We start from the raw sequence: 19,098 nt of genomic DNA on the forward strand, positions 1-19,098 counted from the left end.
ACAGTGTCAGCGCGCCTCACCACTCACGCCGCGCCGCCCCGTAATCTCTCACTCCCGGCGCGCGCGTCCACACCACGCCCACAACGCGTGCCCAACCCCACACCCCGTGCCGCCCCGTGATCCATCACTGTCGGCGCACGTCAACACCACCACTACATCACCCCCTACCACATAGCTCGCAGCCGACCCGGCTGCTATAAAAATATACAACACCCCCTACCCCCCCATGTGTGCCCCGTAACACAACAACAACATAACACAACACGAACACCGCCATCCGCAAAAATCAGCAAATGCCACCACAACAACAGAACAATATGTACAATCCGGCGAGTGACAACAATAAATGTGTATGCCAAAAAAAAATATTTTTCTTTTCTTTCTTCTGACTCGTGCAGCGTCCCATTCTTCCCGAGCGTCCCTTGAACGGGACATTACCCCGGCAGAGGGGGAACACGGCGGTGAGCCGAGTCCGCCTTGCCGGTCCGTCGTACGGCACCAGACGCGGTTGACCGTCCGGTGGTGCCGGCAGTTCAGGAAGGCACGGGCCAGGCATCGGGGATCCGCGCGTGCCGCGGGGTTCCGGTTCCCGACGGTCAACCGCCGTCAGGCCCGAAACACCTGGGGGTGGGTCAGGTGGAGACACGTGAGGATCAGCCTGCGACACATCCCTCCCCGAGTCGACGGTCACATCACACGCTCGGTCGTTACGGCACAAAACGGGGTCACGCGGTGCCGCGTAGGGTTTCAGTCGGGAGGGGTGCACGTACCAACGGCGTTTTTCCCATTTAATCTGTATACTCTGGGGTCGTGCAACCCGCACAATTTCCACCGGTCCCCTCCATGGTCTCAACAACTTGGGGGACGTAGCCAACGGTGCATGTGGACAATGCAGCCAGGCCTTATCGCCTGGTTTCCAATCGTGCGTATGCACCCTCCGTCCATGCAATCTCTCATTCGCGATCTGCCGAGACTGCGAATTCAATCTCGCAGCCTCTCGCGCTTCAGCCAATTTGGCGATATTAAACTTGATGTGGTCTGCCAATTTAGATTTTGCACGTGGCTGGGAAATCCCCAGTTGGACGTCCATGGCCGGATCGGCCTCCCGCCCATACATAAGAAAAAATGGGGAAAACCCCGTCGCCGCATGAGGGGCCATTCGATAGGCCGCGAGCACCCCCGGTACCTGTAAGTCCCAATCAACCTGATCGTCGCAGACCTGTTGGCACAGCATAGACGTAATCGTCCTGTTCAGACGTTCAACCATTCCGTCAGTCTGCGGGTGGTACGGGGAGGTACGCACTTTCTTTGTACCCAACAGGTCGCACACCTCGCGCAAGAAAACGCTCGAAAAATTCTTCCCTTGGTCCGTCAGCAAGCGTTCAGGGGCGCCCTTGTCCAAAACATAACCTTGGACGAAGGCGTCCGCCACTGCCGCAGCCGACTGGTTGGCGAGTGGCCACGCCATGGGCCAGCGGGTGAAGTACTCTACGCCAACCAGCAGGAACTTATTTCCCCTAGATGTAGCGGGAAAGGGCCCCAAGATGTCTAACGCAACCAATTCGTTTGTGCGCGAAACCTGAATGGATTGCAGCGGTGGATTAGCCGCTACTGGTGGCGGCTTCCTTTGGGCGCACCTTACACATCCCTTAAGAATGTTCGCCACGTCGTTGCCCATCCCCGGCCAATAATAGTCTCGCTGGATTAGGGCGAGCGTTTTGTGAAAACCCAGATGCATGAGTCGTTCATGAGCAGCCAGAACGACCCTTCCCCGCATAGCAAATGGCACAACGAGCGCGTGACGCCGGGACATGTTGTCCCACTTCATCAAGAGGCCCTGTCTGCACACCCAGGAACCGACCCGCGTTTCCCCCCCCCTCGGGAGCGTCAACCTTCCGACGTAGCGTGAGTAGGGAGTTGTCGGCCATTTGGAGACGGCCCCACTCGATGAGAGGCAACGCTAACAGCGAGTCCCTCCCCGTGGGAGCGTCGACCCCCGTAGTATCAGTGGCAGTGAGCACAACTTCCGCGGGGACGGCGACAGGGGGTTTACACCGCGCCGATCCCAGCAGACATTCGCATTCCGTGCGCGGCGGCAACCGCGACAAGGCATCCGCGTTCGAGTGGCGCAATCCCTTGCGGTAAATCGTCGTGAATTGGTAGTCCTGAAGGACCTCCAACCATTGGGACAATTGGCCGGATGGCTGCACCACCCGCAAAGCGTACTGGAGAGCCGCATGGTCCGTACGAACCGTAAAATGACGGCCGTAAAGATACGGCCTGAATTGCTGTATAAAAAACACAATCGCCAGCAATTCACGACGTGTCACACAGTAGCGTTGTTCCGCAGGGGACAGAACCCTGCTACCGTAGGCGACCACCCGTTCAACCCCCCCGACCACCTGTGAGAGCACTCCCCCGATACCCGTGTTACTGGCATCCGTGTCGAGCAAAAACGGTTGCGTGAAATCGGGGTAACACAAGGGGGGAGCCTGCACCAAGGCGTCACGAAGGGAGCAGAACGCAGCTTCCTCTTCCGGCCCCCAGTGAAACCGCACACCTTTAGCCGTCAAAGCGTGCAGGGGCCTGGCTATGGTGGCAAACTGCTTGACAAAACGACGGTAATAGGAGGCGAATCCTATGAAGCTGCCGACTTCAGTGACCGAGGTTGGCGTTGGCCATGAGCTGACGCAGTGCGTCTTAGCAGGGTCTGTCGAGATCCCTGAACGACTAACGATATGGCCCAAGTACCTGACCGACTCCCGAAGCAGAAAACATTTAGCCGGTTTAAATTTAAGCTTAGCGGAACGCATCCTGAGGAACACCGCTCTCAGACGCTGGAGGTGCTCCTCAAAAGTCCGGCTGAAAACGATGATATCATCGAGGTAGATCAAACAGGTGTCCCATTGGAGGCCCGACAAAACCAATTCCATGAGCCTCTGGAACGTGGCGGGAGCGGAATGTAAGCCCATGGGCAATCGGTTGAATTCAAATAGGCCTCCCGGCGTCCGGAAAGCGGTTTTAGGTTTTGATTCGTTATCGAGGGGCAATTGCCAAAATCCCGACAGCAGATCGAGCGTCGAAAAAAACTGTGCTCCCGCCAAGGCATCCAGCGACTCATCCATCCTGGGGAGCGGATACGCATCGGCCATAGAGATTTTGTTTAGGCGGCGGAAATCGACACAGAACCGCAAGGACCCGTCCTGTTTTTTAACTAGGACGATAGGAGCACCCCACTTCTGACACCAGTTGTAATGTAGTAACTCGGCGGGAGACGACTTCACGGGTAGCACACTCTTTATTTCACCAACTTCGTTACACAGGTGACTAACACCCACTGTAGTTACTCGGGTGACTAACACCCACTTGGTTACTCGGGTGACTAACACCCACTTGGTTACTTGGGTGACTAACACCCACTTGGTTACTCGGGTGACTAACACCCACTTGGTTACTCGGGTGACTAACACCCACTTAGTTACTCGGGTGACTACCACCCACTGAGCTACTCGGGTGACTAACACCCACTTAGCTACACGGGTGACTAACACCCACTGAGCTACTTGGGTGACTAACACCCACTTAGCTACACGGGTGGCTAACACCAGCCTACCCCACATGGTTCTCCTGGCTACACCAACATGGGCTCTTACGCCCCGTAGCCTCTCGGAACACCCCCAGCCGGGGTGTCCCTCTCGACTCTGGGTCCCACAGTCCCGACCCACATGGGCGTCGGACCACGGGTCCCACAGTCTCGCCTCCGAGCCACACAGGGCCCCGGACCCAACAAGGACAGCGGGACTAGGGGTCTCAGGGCACTACCTCTTCACTCCGTCTTCGATCTTCAACTGGTTAACAACAACCACGAGTGCTCTCGCGCGTCACCCTTTATACACCTCCTGCGGACGTCGCTGAGAGCACCCATCCCATTTGACCAATCACTCAGCGCTGGCTACGATCCTCTTTTCCCACAGTGTCAGCACGCCTCACCACTCACGCCGCGCCGCCCCGTAATCTCTCACTCCCGGCGCGCGCGTCCACACTGTTGTATATGTTGGTTATCAAAATTTTGATGTGTTGTATGCGTGCGTGGGTGAAATTATTATGTTGTATATGTGGGTTATGAATATTCAGTGAAAATAATAATAATCAAATGAAATTTGGCCAAATGTGTAATTATCCGGAAATATGTTAATTTATGTAATTATGCACATTTAATTATGCCAATTCGAGAGGTAATCGTAGTAATTATGCGAGTGGGTGTAATTATGATAATGCAAGTCGTTATGATAACCAGACCCTGCCTCGGTGACGAGGGTGGGTTATCGATCGGAATAAGGCAATTAATTGTATGCAGTTATGCAGGTGTGGTGTAAGTATGCAAGATTAACTTAGATTAACTCGGCATCGTTGTCTAGGTTCGTCTCATTCTCGCTTATTTTTAGGTCCCCGGTTCACCCCGTTATCACTTTAACATTTACTGAGTATGTATTAGTGTGTTTATTAAGGTCACCAAGTTCAGATCTCAACGCAGAAGCAGATCTTATGCATAGATTTCAGGAAAGAATCACACAACCACTTCTGTATTAATCAATTTATTACTAATTCAACCTCAACTATGATATAGTATGCGAACTCTCAATCCCGGAACGTCAACACGGCATCAATACAGTATCATCAACGATTGTCTGATTTCACTTTGACAACGGCACATGGATCCCGCATAACGCGATGGTTGTTAGTGAGAGAGAGAGTCGTTAAAATATGCAAATACTATGCTAAGAAAAACCTTAACGTTAATTAATGATTATACTCCATATTGTTCACGCAGTACCGCCCTCCTTATTGATCATACGCAACCCTTATCACGTTGTTAGCACCTTGGGTCACGGGACAGTTGAATATTCTGTAGAGGATGCGAGTACGTGCGGCGATTATGACTGAAAGATACTTGAAAGATTATACGGCGATAAAAAAAACACAATCAAAACAGTTATTATTCTTAAAGGCACCAATCTCAACAGATACATCGGCAGGTTATCTGACAGCAGAATGGCTCGGAGTAAGGGCCTGCGACGGTGCTCCTTTCCCGAAGATCGTTATCTTGTACCAAGTTTACTAATTGGGGACCAGATCACCTGATAAGGATCTGGTGGGCCACCACTCCCCACGTGAGCGTGGCTCGGCGGAAGGAGGTGCCAAGAATCAATTCGTATTGATGGATCTGTTGGGAATTTATGCGATCAAGAGTACAGCCCACTAAATATTAAAGATAAAAATTACGAATACTCTTCTAAACGACGGATGGCCATCACTCGGTCTCGTTGTGAAGCCTTCACAGCCACGGATGGCTTATGGGTTCGAGTGTTTTTGAGTGGTAAGAGTTGTCTTGAATCGTCAGTGTTCGGAGTCGGTTCTTTATGTCAAACAGACGCCTGGTGGTCGTGTGGTGAGGGGGCGGTGCGCGTCATACGTATCAGTCGCTCCCCTGTCACCGTGGTGCCCGTTGATACGCTGTCGCCGTTCGGACCCCGGTCGGTAGGTGGCGCCCACAGCTCGCTCGCAGCGTGCAGTGTTGGGTCGTCGACCAAGGGTGAGCACGAAGCCTCGTCGCCAAACCGCGATCGTCACCACTCTGGCGGCAGCAGAGACCTCCGACTCAGCAGAGGTTGACCCACGCAGGCCGAGTTGAGCTGTCAAGCGGGTCTTGCCCGCCTGCAGAGGAGATGGGGAGCCGCTTGAGTCGAGCCCCGAGAGCCGGCTCCGGTGAGCCGATCGAACTCGGCTGAGTCCCAGACGAGCTGAAGAGTCGAGCCGACCCGCTGGTCGCAGCTCGCTCCTGAGTCGACCCCCCCGGTCGAGCTGAAGATGAGTCGAGCCGACCCGCTGGTCGCAGCTCGCTCCTGAGTCGACCCTCCCGGTCGAGCTGAAGATGAGTCGAGCCGACCCGCTGGTCGCAGCTCGCTCCTGAGTCGACCCTCCCGGTCGGGCTGAAGATGAGTCGAGCCGACCCGCTGGTCGCAGCTCGCTCCTGAGTCGACCCTCCCGGTCGAGCTGGTTTCCAATGCTCAGGGTCCTTTCTTTTATGCCGAAAAATCCCTTTTTGGTCCTGCCCACAAGGCGGGGTTTCTTTCGATTTTTGCTGTGTCAGGATCTATCCGTAGGTAGGTGTGTCCATGTGTGTGTCCGTATGTCCTTGTCCTTGTGTGCATCACCCACGGTATATTCCGTTGTCATACTCCCTCCATAAAATCCACGAGCAAACAATCAGATGTTACAAATTGCCTCGAAGTCGTCTCTCTGTCTGGGTGCAATATTATCTCTTGTCTGGCCTTCTTCATGAACCAAAACACAGACGTTACAAATCGTCTCACAGGCGTCTCTGTCCGTGTTGCACGACCTGGAGGGAGGGCAACACTCCCTCCGACCCTCACCGATGCACAAAGAAATGGTTAAAAGTTTTAACATTTGTCCCTTACCATTTCACAGTTATGATTCTGTATGTAACCTAAGGTCTGCCGTTTCCCATCGTGGTGCTTGACCCAAGTGGAGGTGCCTCCCCGAGCGTATACACACTCTTATCCCGCGCTGCGGGGATACAAAGACGGCCGGGATCTCCCTTTCTCTCCGACCCTGGGTTTAACATCGCTCTTTTATTATGTATTTTATATTCGACCTGGTGGTGATTCATCCCGTTATCCTGGCTTTTCATAAGTTTTACTTTTGTCTTTTCATGCATAGGCTTATTATTATTAATTTATTTCCGATATCTTAGGTTAAGGGGTAAGTTTCTTGATCCTAGGAATTCGTATTCCTTGGTGTCTGCATGGTTATATAAGCGGAATATAGTTTACGGTGAATAGCGTTAACATTGATGTTATGTACGATATTATGTATTGTGATGTCTTTAACTTAACTTGTTGGTCAGGGCTTTACTGACATGAAGTTGCATTTCATAGCCTCGCAGTCTTTGCCTCACCCTGTCTCTGCTCGCCGTTGTTGTTGCTGTCCAGCTGACGCCGTTAACTCAAGGCCTCATTAATTTCCGTCACTCCTTGTAGGTGAGGGCGGTTGAACCTTGGAGTCAGTTCTGGTTTTTGTCTGCCTGCTTCTTCTGATGTCCCCTGACCCCGGGAGTTATTATTTCTACTTTTATGGCCTGTCGAAGCCCGACTCGCTGTTGTTGGGCTGGTGGGTCGCTGGGTTGGTGTGTCGTTCCCGGCTTTTTTGCTTACGTTTGCAGTTCGCCGTGCTCTTAATTTCCTTCCCTCTTCAACCTTATATCGACTATTCGCTCCTGTCTGGGTGCGATTCAATTTTGACTTAGGAAGGTTCTGATTGTCATATGCTTCGGGTTGAGTTGTATAGATGGAAATAACATTTCATATTGACTTAATGATGGTGATGGTTCAGTAGGCGTAACTTGTGGCCTGGTTTAATTGGAGTGGGTGTGAATATCAATAACTTTAGCCTATCCTGTTGTTAAATTCCGAATTTAACGTTACTTTAATAGCAATACAGAATAATTGAGCTTTTCGTCTTAACTAGGCGAACGCGGACTTCTGGTGACCCCCGCAGCCTTGTTATTCAGCTGAGTCTGCATCCTTGAGATATACAACGCTCTTATTCGTCTCACTGTGGCCATCCAACCTTCTGCTCTGGGAGTGTTATTCTTAATTTCAGGTCAAAGGCCCCCTCACGTTCAGACGTGCAGGGTTGTTTAAATCAGCTCCCCCCCCCTGTGTACACAGCCTTGAGCTGACCCACTTATTTAATAATTTAATTCCTTGGCCTTTTTGGGTTTATCCTTGCTCCCTCAGCTGCAGGAGAACAAGGCGTATTTCTCCTCCCTGTGTGCACGTGTTCCAATTAGCTCGGAATCCCTAAACACACAATCAGTGATGATTCCTGGCTTTCTGTGGTTGTGATTTAGACAAAGGCGCCTCTGCTTCCTTTCATTGCCTTCGAGTTGACACTGCCCCATTATTCGCCCATGTGCTGAGGTCATAGATGGTTGGGCTTTTTGCCTTAACTATGTCTGGCTGACTCTCCCACTGTCTCTGCCGCCTGCACGGGTGACATGTGCCCGTTTATCAGGCCTTATCTTTCCTTGAAGCAAGGTTGCAATTCTGCCATCCTAGCCCTCCTCCAGTTCATTACTTAACAACACCTGGTGTTTTGCAGTTTGCTGCTTTTTGGTGTGTTTTCATTCATTATATCTCAATGATGGAAGAAGGCTAGGATACAACATTCCGCCCTTTTAAAAATGACCAGTGGTCAAATGGCCACGGGTTATTTTTAAAAAAATGTATACCCTTCTTCCATCATGAACCATCGATTGTCCTCAAGTTTTGCTTCTATTTCCTTACAACGCGCGCGTACGTGTCACAACTTAACATGGTTATATGTGACAAGAGAGAGGAAAAATATATATTCTAAAGGAAGGTAACACGATAAGGGAGGGAGAAATTATTCTATTGACTACGTGTTATAGGAGATATCGTTAAAAAGATAGTTTCTACGGTTATTCTTGGGTGGCATCATCAGGCCTTGGCTCCCTTCTAGCTTGGCAAGGTACGTTAGCAGGAGCGTGAGCAGGAGGGCTGCCATTTCCTGGAAAACATGTTACACATTATTGTAGTGTGATATGCCCATTAGTTTAGTTCCCCAGAGATTGGTGTTTATTCTGAGTTAATTTTTTATGTCCTAAGGTTAAGCGTTATTATGTTTCCACTTAAGCTTTCTGGAATTCGTACTCTTTAGTTTTTATTTATTATTTTTTGGTCGTGTAGGTAGGAAACATATAATAATAGAAAAATTATTTGTTGGTTAATTATCTTTATTAAGTTTCTACTTTTCGGTAAGGAAAACGTTAAGAAAACGCGAAGTTTCAACCGTTATTTATTCTGCCCTTATCTGTATATCTCCAGATGTCTTGGGAGGCTAGTCCATACATCTTTTGTCCATTTGGATGTCCATGACCTCTTTGTGACCGAACTCTCAACATTTTAACCGCCCTCCATGTTTCATGGATTCCTGGTGTTCTTGTGAGGAGAAGTGAGTTGTTTTCATTAATTAATTAAAAAAAAGGTATATATAGATTAAAAAAAATATTATATTTTTTTGAATTGTTCTTAATTAAAAAAGGATAGACACAACAATCCGCCCGTTTGAATAATTATCAGGGGTCGATTTGGCCACTGGCGAATTTCCAAACCAAGTAAATGCCCTTTTTTTGTGTTATGAATCTATAAGCCGCCCTCACTCTCGGCGGTTATTTCTTACGACGCGCGCATATGTATCACAATCGTAACATGGTTACATTTGAAATAAGCAAAAGAAATAAAACACAACGTTAAACATCGGTACTAATCCATAACGCATTCCTTCCAAAGCGCGCGCATGTATCACAATCTTAACAAGGTTACATTTGAAATAAGCAAGGAAAATACAACAAAACTTTAACATCGATATCACCAGTTACATGGTTCTCATCCCTCATAACTCCGACGGATATTAAATTTTGTTTTTGTTTTTGTTAAATCCTGGGAAACGCTAGGTAGCGGTTTCGAACGCATTTTTGCGTTAATTTCCTCCTGTTACATCCTTGCAATCTTTTTACCAAGTTCCGAGTGTCTGGTTTACCACTTATCACTTTGATCATTCGATCACGGTTTTCCGGTTCGTTTTTGTAATTTCCCCTCTCACTCTCTCGCGTCGTGGGAGTGTGTGGTGTAAAATTGTGCTGCACATAATCAGAATTCGCGCACACAACCAACTTCTGTACTCCGTCATCACTGGCATTCGCTCTCTCTGCGATTACATGCACATTTGCCGAGTCAGTGTGTCGATTTAATTCTGTCCCTCGTAATGTTGCCCTCTTTGTTTTTACGAGTGTGTTGGATTCCAACACCATTCCCGATACGTCATGGACATTCGTCTCCATTTTAGCACTCCGATCCACATAAATTTTGGTTTCCCTTGGATATTTTCCATTCAAAGGCTCATGCCTGCGCTCCTCAGGGCGTGTCCCTGCTGTCGGTTTTTGTACTGTCTGATCACGCTTCAATGCAACCCTGTCCTTGTATTCGATCCGCGCGTCATTTACGGGAGTACTGTCCACGTTTTTGCCCGCCCTGTCACTTGCAGCCTGCCTGTATTTCTCATTGAGCTTCGGGTTTAATACCTCGGCGGGTGGGGCGCGTGTTGGCCGCTCGCTCGCGCTCACTGTGGGTTGTTTATCATGTCTTTGGACCGCATTCTGTGTTATTCCTCTATTCCCTCCTGGTATAGCCGGTGGAGGAATTGGTCGGTATTGGATCGATTGTGTTTGACCTCCCATCCTGCGATTCCTCTGAATGTTCGCATCCATACCTCCGCGGTCTGTGTAACACCTTCCCGCTAGGTGGTTATCTTGCCATCTCTGTGCGTAATTTGAACCTTGCGTGTGTCGTGGGATGGGGTGTTGATATGGTTCTGCTCTGAACCTCTCCCTCCTACGATTCTCCTGCATGTTCGCATCCATACCTCCGCAGTCTGTGTACCTTCCCGCTGGATGGTTATCTCGCCATCTTAGTGTGCAACTTTGGCCTCGTGTGTGTCGTGGCATGGGGTGTTGGTATGGTTCTGTTCTGAACCTCCCCCTCCTGCGATTCCTCTGAATGTTCGGCTTTGTGCCGCTCTCATTCTCGTGCCAACCTCTCTCTGGGTTATTTTGCCATGTGTGCGTGCGTGTTTGCTCCGTCCTGCATTGTGGGACTGCTTGGTGATTTTTATTCCTCTCTGAGAGGCTGGGTTCTTTATCCCTCTCCCTGTGTTCTGGATCCGAATTATGATTCTTAGCTCTGTATAACCATGCCATGTACGCCTTGCTCTCTATGCGGCGTAAGGATGCGGTTTCTGGATTCAAAACCATTCTCACCCTTTCTGTAATCTCTGGGCTCAAGGATTCAAAAAACATAATTTTGAACATTTTATCTCCTTCGTGGTATTGATTCACATCGCCTGCGTAATACGCTCTTTTAAATTGTACGAGGTAGTCACGTGGATCTTGGTCCATGCCCTGGGTCATCGATTTTACAGCATAAAACCCCTCAGTGAGTGTCGAATATTCTCCAAACTTCCGAATCACTGCCAGGCTCAGTTGTTTAAAATCATTTCTAACCTTGTGTGGTAGTGACTTTACCCATGGGATAGAATCTTTATCTAAGCTTCGTTTCAACAAACTCGCTTTTTCATCCCGTCTCATCAACCCTCTAATCATTGCCTCCTCTTCCACTGTCGCGATATGTGTGTGGATATCCATAGTCTTATTGTGGGGGTCAAAATCGGGAATTCTGACTAGAGCCTTGTCCATCAATTTAAGGGTTTTACTGTTGAATAAGTATTCCGAAAGTTGATCGCCGTCAGCGTCATCATCAAACAAGTTATCATCAGGCAATCTGTCACTTTGATCTGTTCTGTGTCGGGCGTGATTAATCGGTGTGCATTTTCTGTGTGCGCGCCCAATGCCGTGTCGCTCGTGTTGCCATTTCCCTTCAGTTTTTGCCTCTGCCCTTAGTGGAGCACGTCCTGTCGACTTTACTTTAACATTTTGCTTCCCTCTATCTGTGAAGTTGTCAATCTCACATGTTTTTGTTTGCATATGTATCTCTCCATCCCTTCTCTCGAATGAGTGTGATTTAATGTTACTTCCATATTTATTCTGTGGATCCACGTCTGTGAGTTTCGCTGGTGTCGCGAGCCCTGATTTCTCCTCCCTTACGATGGTGTGAGGACATTTTTCCTCGTTTATTAGAGACGATTTCTCTCCTGTTTCCTTTCCGAATTTTCCTTCATTCCACAATCCCTGTCTGTATGCCTGTGTGAAAATGAATGAGTCCTGTCCTGCCTTTCCTGTAGTTTTTGCATCGTGTTCGCCTTTGTTACATTTTATCCAGTCAATTAGTTTCCCCCGAGGTGTGTTCGTGTTATCGATACAGCTCCCTTCCCATATGTCTCTCTGACTGTACTGCTTTGTAACAGATTGGTCGGTACGTTTTAATACGAGTTCCCCGTACCCCGTCACCCATTCAAAAATTATTCTTAATCCTATCATCTCAAGTGGCAGGAGTTACTCTAGAATTCCCCTTCAGAGCACATATAAACAATTGTATCACAGGATGCGTCAGTTCAACTCGAGCAAATAATCTCAGCCCAGCTGTCTTTGTTATACTCTGCTACTCTGGTATTTCCCTTCAGAGCGCGTGTATACCCCCGTTTATAATCACAAGGCAACGTTAGTTCACAACACTTTGATTAACACAACAGTGATTCGTTCCTGAATTCATGCACAAACTGTCTGCGAGAAATCCCGGGCGACGCCCCCATTATGTTGTATATGTTGGTTATCAAAATTTTGATGTGTTGTATGCGTGCGTGGGTGAAATTATTATGTTGTATATGTGGGTTATGAATATTCAGTGAAAATAATAATCAAATGAAATTTGGCCAAATGTGTAATTATCCGGAAATATGTTAATTTATGTAATTATGCACATTTAATTATGCCAATTCGAGAGGTAATCGTAGTAATTATGCGAGTGGGTGTAATTATGATAATGCAAGTCGTTATGATAACCAGACCCCGCCTCGGTGACGAGGGTGGGTTATCGATCGGAATAAGGCAATTAATCGTATGCAGTTATGCAGGTGTGGTGTAAGTATGCAAGATTAACTTAGATTAACTCGGCATCGTTGTCTAGGTTCGTCTCATTCTCGCTTATTTTTAGGTCCCCGGTTCACCCCGTTATCGCTTTAACATTTACTGAGTATGTATTAGTGTGTTTATTAAGGTCACCAAGTTCAGATCTCAACGCAGAAGCAGATCTTATGCATAGATTTCAGGAAAGAATCACACAACCACTTCTGTATTAATCAATTTATTACTAATTCAACCTCAACTATGATATAGTATGCGAACTCTCAATCCCGGAACGTCAACACGGCATCAATACAGTATCATCAACGATTGTCTGATTTCACTTTGACAACGGCACATGGATCCCGCATAACGCGATGGTTGTTAGTGAGAGAGAGAGTCGTTAAAATATGCAAATACCATGCTAAGAAAAACCTTAACGTTAATTAATGATTATACTCCATATTGTTCACGCAGTACCGCCCTCCTTATTGATCATACGCAACCCTTATCACGTTGTTAGCACCTTGGGTCACGGGACAGTTGAATATTCTGTAGAGGATGCGAGTACGTGCGGCGATTATGACTGAAAGATACTTGAAAGATTATACGGCGATAAAAAAAAACACAATCAAAACAGTTATTATTCTTAAAGGCACCAATCTCAACAGATACATCGGCAGGTTATCTGACAACAGAATGGCTCGGAGTAAGGGCCTGCGACGGTGCTCCTTTCCCGAAGATCGTTATCTTGTACCAAGTTTACTAATTGGGGACCAGATCACCTGATAAGGATCTGGTGGGCCACCACTCCCCACGTGAGCGTGGCTCGGCGGAAGGAGGTGCCAAGAATCAATTCGTATTGATGGATCTGTTGGGAATTTATGTGATCAAGAGTACAGCCCACTAAATATTAAAGATAAAAATTACGAATACTCTTCTAAACGACGGATGGCCATCACTCGGTCTCGTTGTGAAGCCTTCACAGCCACGGATGGCTTATGGGTTCGAGTGTTTTTGAGTGGTAAGAGTTGTCTTGAATCGTCAGTGTTCGGAGTCGGTTCTTTATGTCAAACAGACGCCTGGTGGTCGTGTGGTGAGGGGGCGGTGGGCGTCATACGTATCAGTCGCTCCCCTGTCACCGTGGTGCCCGTTGATACGCTGTCGCCGTTCGGACCCCGGTCGGTAGGTGGCGCCCACAGCTCGCTCGCAGCGTGCAGTGTTGGGTCGTCGACCAAGGGTGAGCACGAAGCCTCGTCGCCAAACCGCGATCGTCACCACTCTGGCGGCAGCAGAGACCTCCGACTCAGCAGAGGTTGACCCACGCAGGCCGAGTTGAGCTGTCAAGCGGGTCTTGCCCACCTGCAGAGGAGATGGGGAGCCGCTTGAGTCGAGCCCCGAGAGCCGGCTCCGGTGAGCCGATCGAACTCGGCTGAGTCCCAGACGAGCTGAAGAGTCGAGCCGACCCGCTGGTCGCAGCTCGCTCCTGAGTCGACCCCCCCGGTCGAGCTGAAGATGAGTCGAGCCGACCCGCTGGTCGCAGCTCGCTCCTGAGTCGACCCTCCCGGTCGAGCTGAAGATGAGTCGAGCCGACCCGCTGGTCGCAGATCGCTCCTGAGTCGACCCTCCCGGTCGGGCTGAAGATGAGTCGAGCCGACCCGCTGGTCGCAGCTCGCTCCTGAGTCGACCCTCCTGGTCGAGCTGGTTTCCAATGCTCAGGGTCCTTTCTTTTATGCCGAAAAATCCCTTTTGGGTCCTGTCCACAAGGCGGGGTTTCTTTCGATTTTTGCTGTGTCAGGATCTGTCCGTAGGTAGGTGTGTCCATGTGTGTGTCCGTATGTCCTTGTCCTTGTGTGCATCACCCACGGTATATTCCGTTGTCATACTCCCTCCATAAAATCCACGAGCAAACAATCAGATGTTACAAATTGCCTCGAAGTCGTCTCTCTGTCTGGGTGCAATATTATCTCTTGTCTGGCCTTCTTCATGAACCAAAACACAGACGTTACAAATCGTCTCACAGGCGTCTCTGTCCGTGTTGCACGACCTGGAGGGAGGGCAACACTCCCTCCGACCCTCACCGATGCACAAAGAAATGGTTAAAAGTTTTAACATTTGTCCCTTACCATTTCACAGTTATGATTCTGTATGTAACCTAAGGTCTGCCGTTTCCCATCGTGGTGCTTGACCCAAGTGGAGGTGCCTCCCCGAGCGTATACACTCTTATCCCGCGCTGCGGGGATACAAAGACGGCCGGGATCTCCCTTTCTCTCCGACCCTGGGTTTAACATCGCTCTTTTATTATGTATTTTATATTCGACCTGGTGGTGATTCATCCCGTTATCCTGGCTTTTCATAAGTTTTACTTTTGTCTTTTCATGCATAGGCTTATTATTATTAATTTATTTCCGATATCTTAGGTTAAGGGGTAAGTTTCTTGATCCTAGGAATTCGTATTCCTTGGTGTCTGCATGGTTATATAAGCGGAATATAGTTTACGGTGAATAGCGTTAACATTGATGTTATGTACGATATTATGTATTGTGATGTCTTTAACTTAACTTGTTGGTCAGGGCTTTACTGACATGAAGTTGCATTTCATAGCCTCGCAGTCTTTGCCTCACCCTGTCTCTGCTCGCCGTTGTTGTTGCTGTCCAGCTGACGCCATTAACTCAAGGCCTCATTAATTTCCGTCACTTCTTGTAGGTGAGGGCGGTTGAACCTTGGAGTCAGTTCTGGTTTTTGTCTGCCTGCTTCTTCTGATGTCCCCTGACCCCGGGAGTTATTATTTCTACTTTTATGGCCTGTCGAAGCCCGACTCGCTGTTGTTGGGCTGGTGGGTCGCTGGGTTGGTGTGTCGTTCTCGGCTTTTTTGCTTACGTTTGCAGTTCGCCGTGCTCTTAATTTCCTTCCCTCTTCAACCTTATATCGACTATTCGCTCCTGTCTGGGTGCGATTCAATTTTGACTTAGGAAGGTTCTGATTGTCATATGCTTCGGGTTGAGTTGTATAGATGGAAATAACATTTCATATTGACTTAATGATGGTGATGGTTCAGTAGGCGTAACTTGTGGCCTGGTTTAATTGGAGTGGGTGTGAATATCAATAACTTTAGCCTATCCTGTTGTTAAATTCCGAATTTAACGTTACTTTAATAGCAATACAGAATAATTGAGCTTTTCGTCTTAACTAGGCGAACGCGAACTTCTGGTGACCCCCGCAGCCTTGTTATTCAGCTGAGTCTGCATCCTTGAGATATACAACGCTCTTATTCGTCTCACTGTGGCCATCCAACCTTCTGCTCTGGGAGTGTTATTCTTAATTTCAGGTCAAAGGCCCCCTCACGTTCAGACGTGCAGGGTTGTTTAAATCAGCTCCCCCCCCTGTGTACACAGCCTTGAGCTGACCCACTTATTTAATAATTTAATTCCTTGGCCTTTTTGGGTTTATCCTTGCTCCCTCAGCTGCAGGAGAACAAGGCGTATTTCTCCTCCCTGTGTGCACGTGTTCCAATTAGCTCGGAATCCCTAAACACACAATCAGTGATGATTCCTGGCTTTCTGTGGTTGTGATTTAGACAAAGGCGCCTCTGCTTCCTTTCATTGCCTTCGAGTTGACACTGCCCCATTATTCGCCCATGTGCTGAGGTCATAGATGGTTGGGCTTTTTGCCTTAACTATGTCTGGCTGACTCTCCCACTGTCTCTGCCGCCTGCACGGGTGACATGTGCCCGTTTATCAGGCCTTATCTTTCCTTGAAGCAAGGTTGCAATTCTGCCATCCTAGCCCTCCTCCAGTTCATTACTTAACAACACCTGGTGTTTTGCAGTTTGCTGCTTTTTGGTGTGTTTTCATTCATTATATCTCAATGATGGAAGAAGGCTAGGATACAACAACACCACGCCCACAACGCGTGCCCAACCCCACACCCCGTGCCGCCCCGTGATCCATCACTGTCGGCGCACGTCAACACCACCACTACACATGTACCTAAACACTTGAGACAGGTTTTGGTGCATTATATACTCAAGTGTGAATGTAGACCATGAAATATGGCAAATTTGTAGAAAATATGCTTCAACTTCACGAATTGGCACTAAGCAAAATTAAAAAAACATAAACATTTTAAATTTTGCAAAACTGTGATGTTTTGTACATCAAAATTTTCAGTAGGTACTGTGTAATCACAGAAAGATACAAATATAAGCACACTTTGGCCCACGTTGGCTGAAATGACTCCCCTTGTTTTGGAATGCTGCCAAAAAAATACAATTCTACCACAGATTCTTTACAGCTCAAAATCACCTTAAATTATAACACAGCGCATATTTACTCATCGGTATCATCCCTATCACTATCAAACATTTGCACAATTTTGGCACCGATATAAGTTAGTATAAGACAGTCTTGCAGACATACAGGAACATCTTCCAGTCTCACATTTGCTATGCTTGCAACTGCAGTGGACTGCCTGCAACACACTTTCAGGGGCAGGATTTCTAGTCATCCAGGTCACTGTTAACTCACCATCCTCGAGGTGCCATCCATTGCCAACGGGTGAAGGGGCACACATTATACCTTTTCAGAGAATGTCTCATTATGGCTGCTTGGTAGTTTGCCCTTTTGCAGTGTTGGTACAGGGCGTCACTTGTAAGGGGCATGGATAGTTCTGGAAAAGCTGACGATGCCATACAGAATGCTTTGTATCTTGCATCGTTCACATTTTCGGCAGATGACTGGCCATACAGGTGGCACACATATGTGCAAAGTAGCTCAAAGGTAGACTGGTCTAGGTTAAAACTGCTACCCAGATTTGTAAAAGCAGTCAGATATTCCTCTTTCTCACAAGCAACAGAAAATGCCTTTCTTTTGCCTTTGCCATAAAAGGCACTTGTAGAGTCACAACCTGAGAAGGTATGGATCCCAATAAGTGCCAAACAGACACTTGTGCCAAGAGCTGACGACACCTTAGCTAAGTCAATCAGCCTTGTTTTGTTGCCAACCCCCGTGAAAAAATACAACCTACATGGTAAATCTGGCTGCAGACTTAAAGCAATCACTGTCACATCATTATCAGCGCTCTTGATGACTACAGTTTGATGTTTCTGTGCAGCATGTTGTGCATGTAAAAACACCCTGGTGTCACATTCCTCATGATCACATGTCAGATCTTCAACAGCACTGAGAGTATGTAAATCCTCCATTACAGTCACGCAGTGACACAGGTCTCCATGTGCTTAAGTCCTTTCCCACAGTGGTAAGATCAGCCTCTCGCCACACAACATAGAGGAATTCTGCCAGTGCTTCTTTGTTTGTTCCATCTGATATAAACTTTTTCCATTGTGTTGGTGTCTTATGATCCCGTCCATAAATTTTCACCAGTTGTGTGACCGTTCTAGGTTTTTAATACTCATTTTTGGATACTGGTCAATCACAAAGTCTATCCGTGTACAGTTTGTTTCAGAGAAAGTTTGACTATGTACTGCAGTATGGTCTTTGCAAGCTCTCCAAAGGTACTTGGTATTGACCGAATGGCTTGAATGACTGCCATGCCATCAAAGAGAATAGCTCTATCTGTCGGAACTTTGTCAACTAAACAGTCTCCACCTTTGGTTTACAATAAATCCATAAGAGCTGATTTGTTTGTTTTAGCAAGTGAACCATCAGCACTGCCTAAATGATATGACACAGTTCCCAAGGAGTAAGACAGAATTTCCCGCAGGTACATTTTTCTACTTTGACCTATGACGAGTAATCTGGAGAATAGTTTATTGTCGGCACGTAGAATCACTGCCTTGCCTGCTGCAGATTTCTTCTTTGTCTTTGCTTGGTCACTAAAGGTTTTTGTGTTTTGATGGGAGGAAATATGTCAACTGATGGTGATAACAGTCTTTGGTCCATAAACTCTTTGACAGCATTTTCCCCCTTTTCCGGAGCTGCGAGCAAATCCCACATGATTTCTTCAGCTGCTACTGTCCCAGAGCTAAGACACACAATGCCATTTTGGTGTGTGTCAAAAGGATTCAGCATGGAATCTAGGGTGGAAATTATTCTGGTCACAGCCCTTTCATCAGCATGAATTCGTGTGCTGTCAAGGTCTTTTCGTTTCCTTATATCGGGAGATTTACCTGCCATTGCCTCACATTGTCTTGCTATGGCAGCCCTTTCATGTTGCGACAATATCCAGCGATATACTGCAGCCCGATTCTGTGTTAACCCTGTCCAACCACGCTTTGTCTTGGAATCTCTGTTGCATGTTTGCTCAATGGCCTGGTCACAAGCATTCGAGGCAAATCCATGGACACTGACGTTGGACAGTCCACTGGCCTTTAACACTGAGCTCACTGTGGCAAGAAGGATGTGTGAGGGGCAAATTGATCATTTCCAGCCAGTAAGAAGATAAATACCTAGCATAATTTA

At 47.8% G+C, this 19,098-nt stretch overlaps 1 long non-coding RNA gene across 1 annotated transcript in view; it reads left to right on the forward strand.

Moving 5' to 3' along the window:
* The first annotated feature begins 590 nt into the window (after positions 1-590).
* The window catches only part of LOC144940591 (uncharacterized), a 40,169-nt gene continuing 21,661 nt past the window's right edge, over positions 591-19,098 (forward strand). Inside the window, exon 1 of the long non-coding RNA XR_013639143.1 lies at positions 591-627. This is a non-coding gene — a long non-coding RNA (uncharacterized LOC144940591). The remainder of the gene's footprint in view (positions 628-19,098) is intronic.

This window comes from Lampetra fluviatilis, chromosome 1, assembly GCF_964198595.1.
Source record: "Lampetra fluviatilis chromosome 1, kcLamFluv1.1, whole genome shotgun sequence".
Classification (NCBI taxonomy): Eukaryota; Metazoa; Chordata; class Hyperoartia; order Petromyzontiformes; family Petromyzontidae; genus Lampetra; species Lampetra fluviatilis.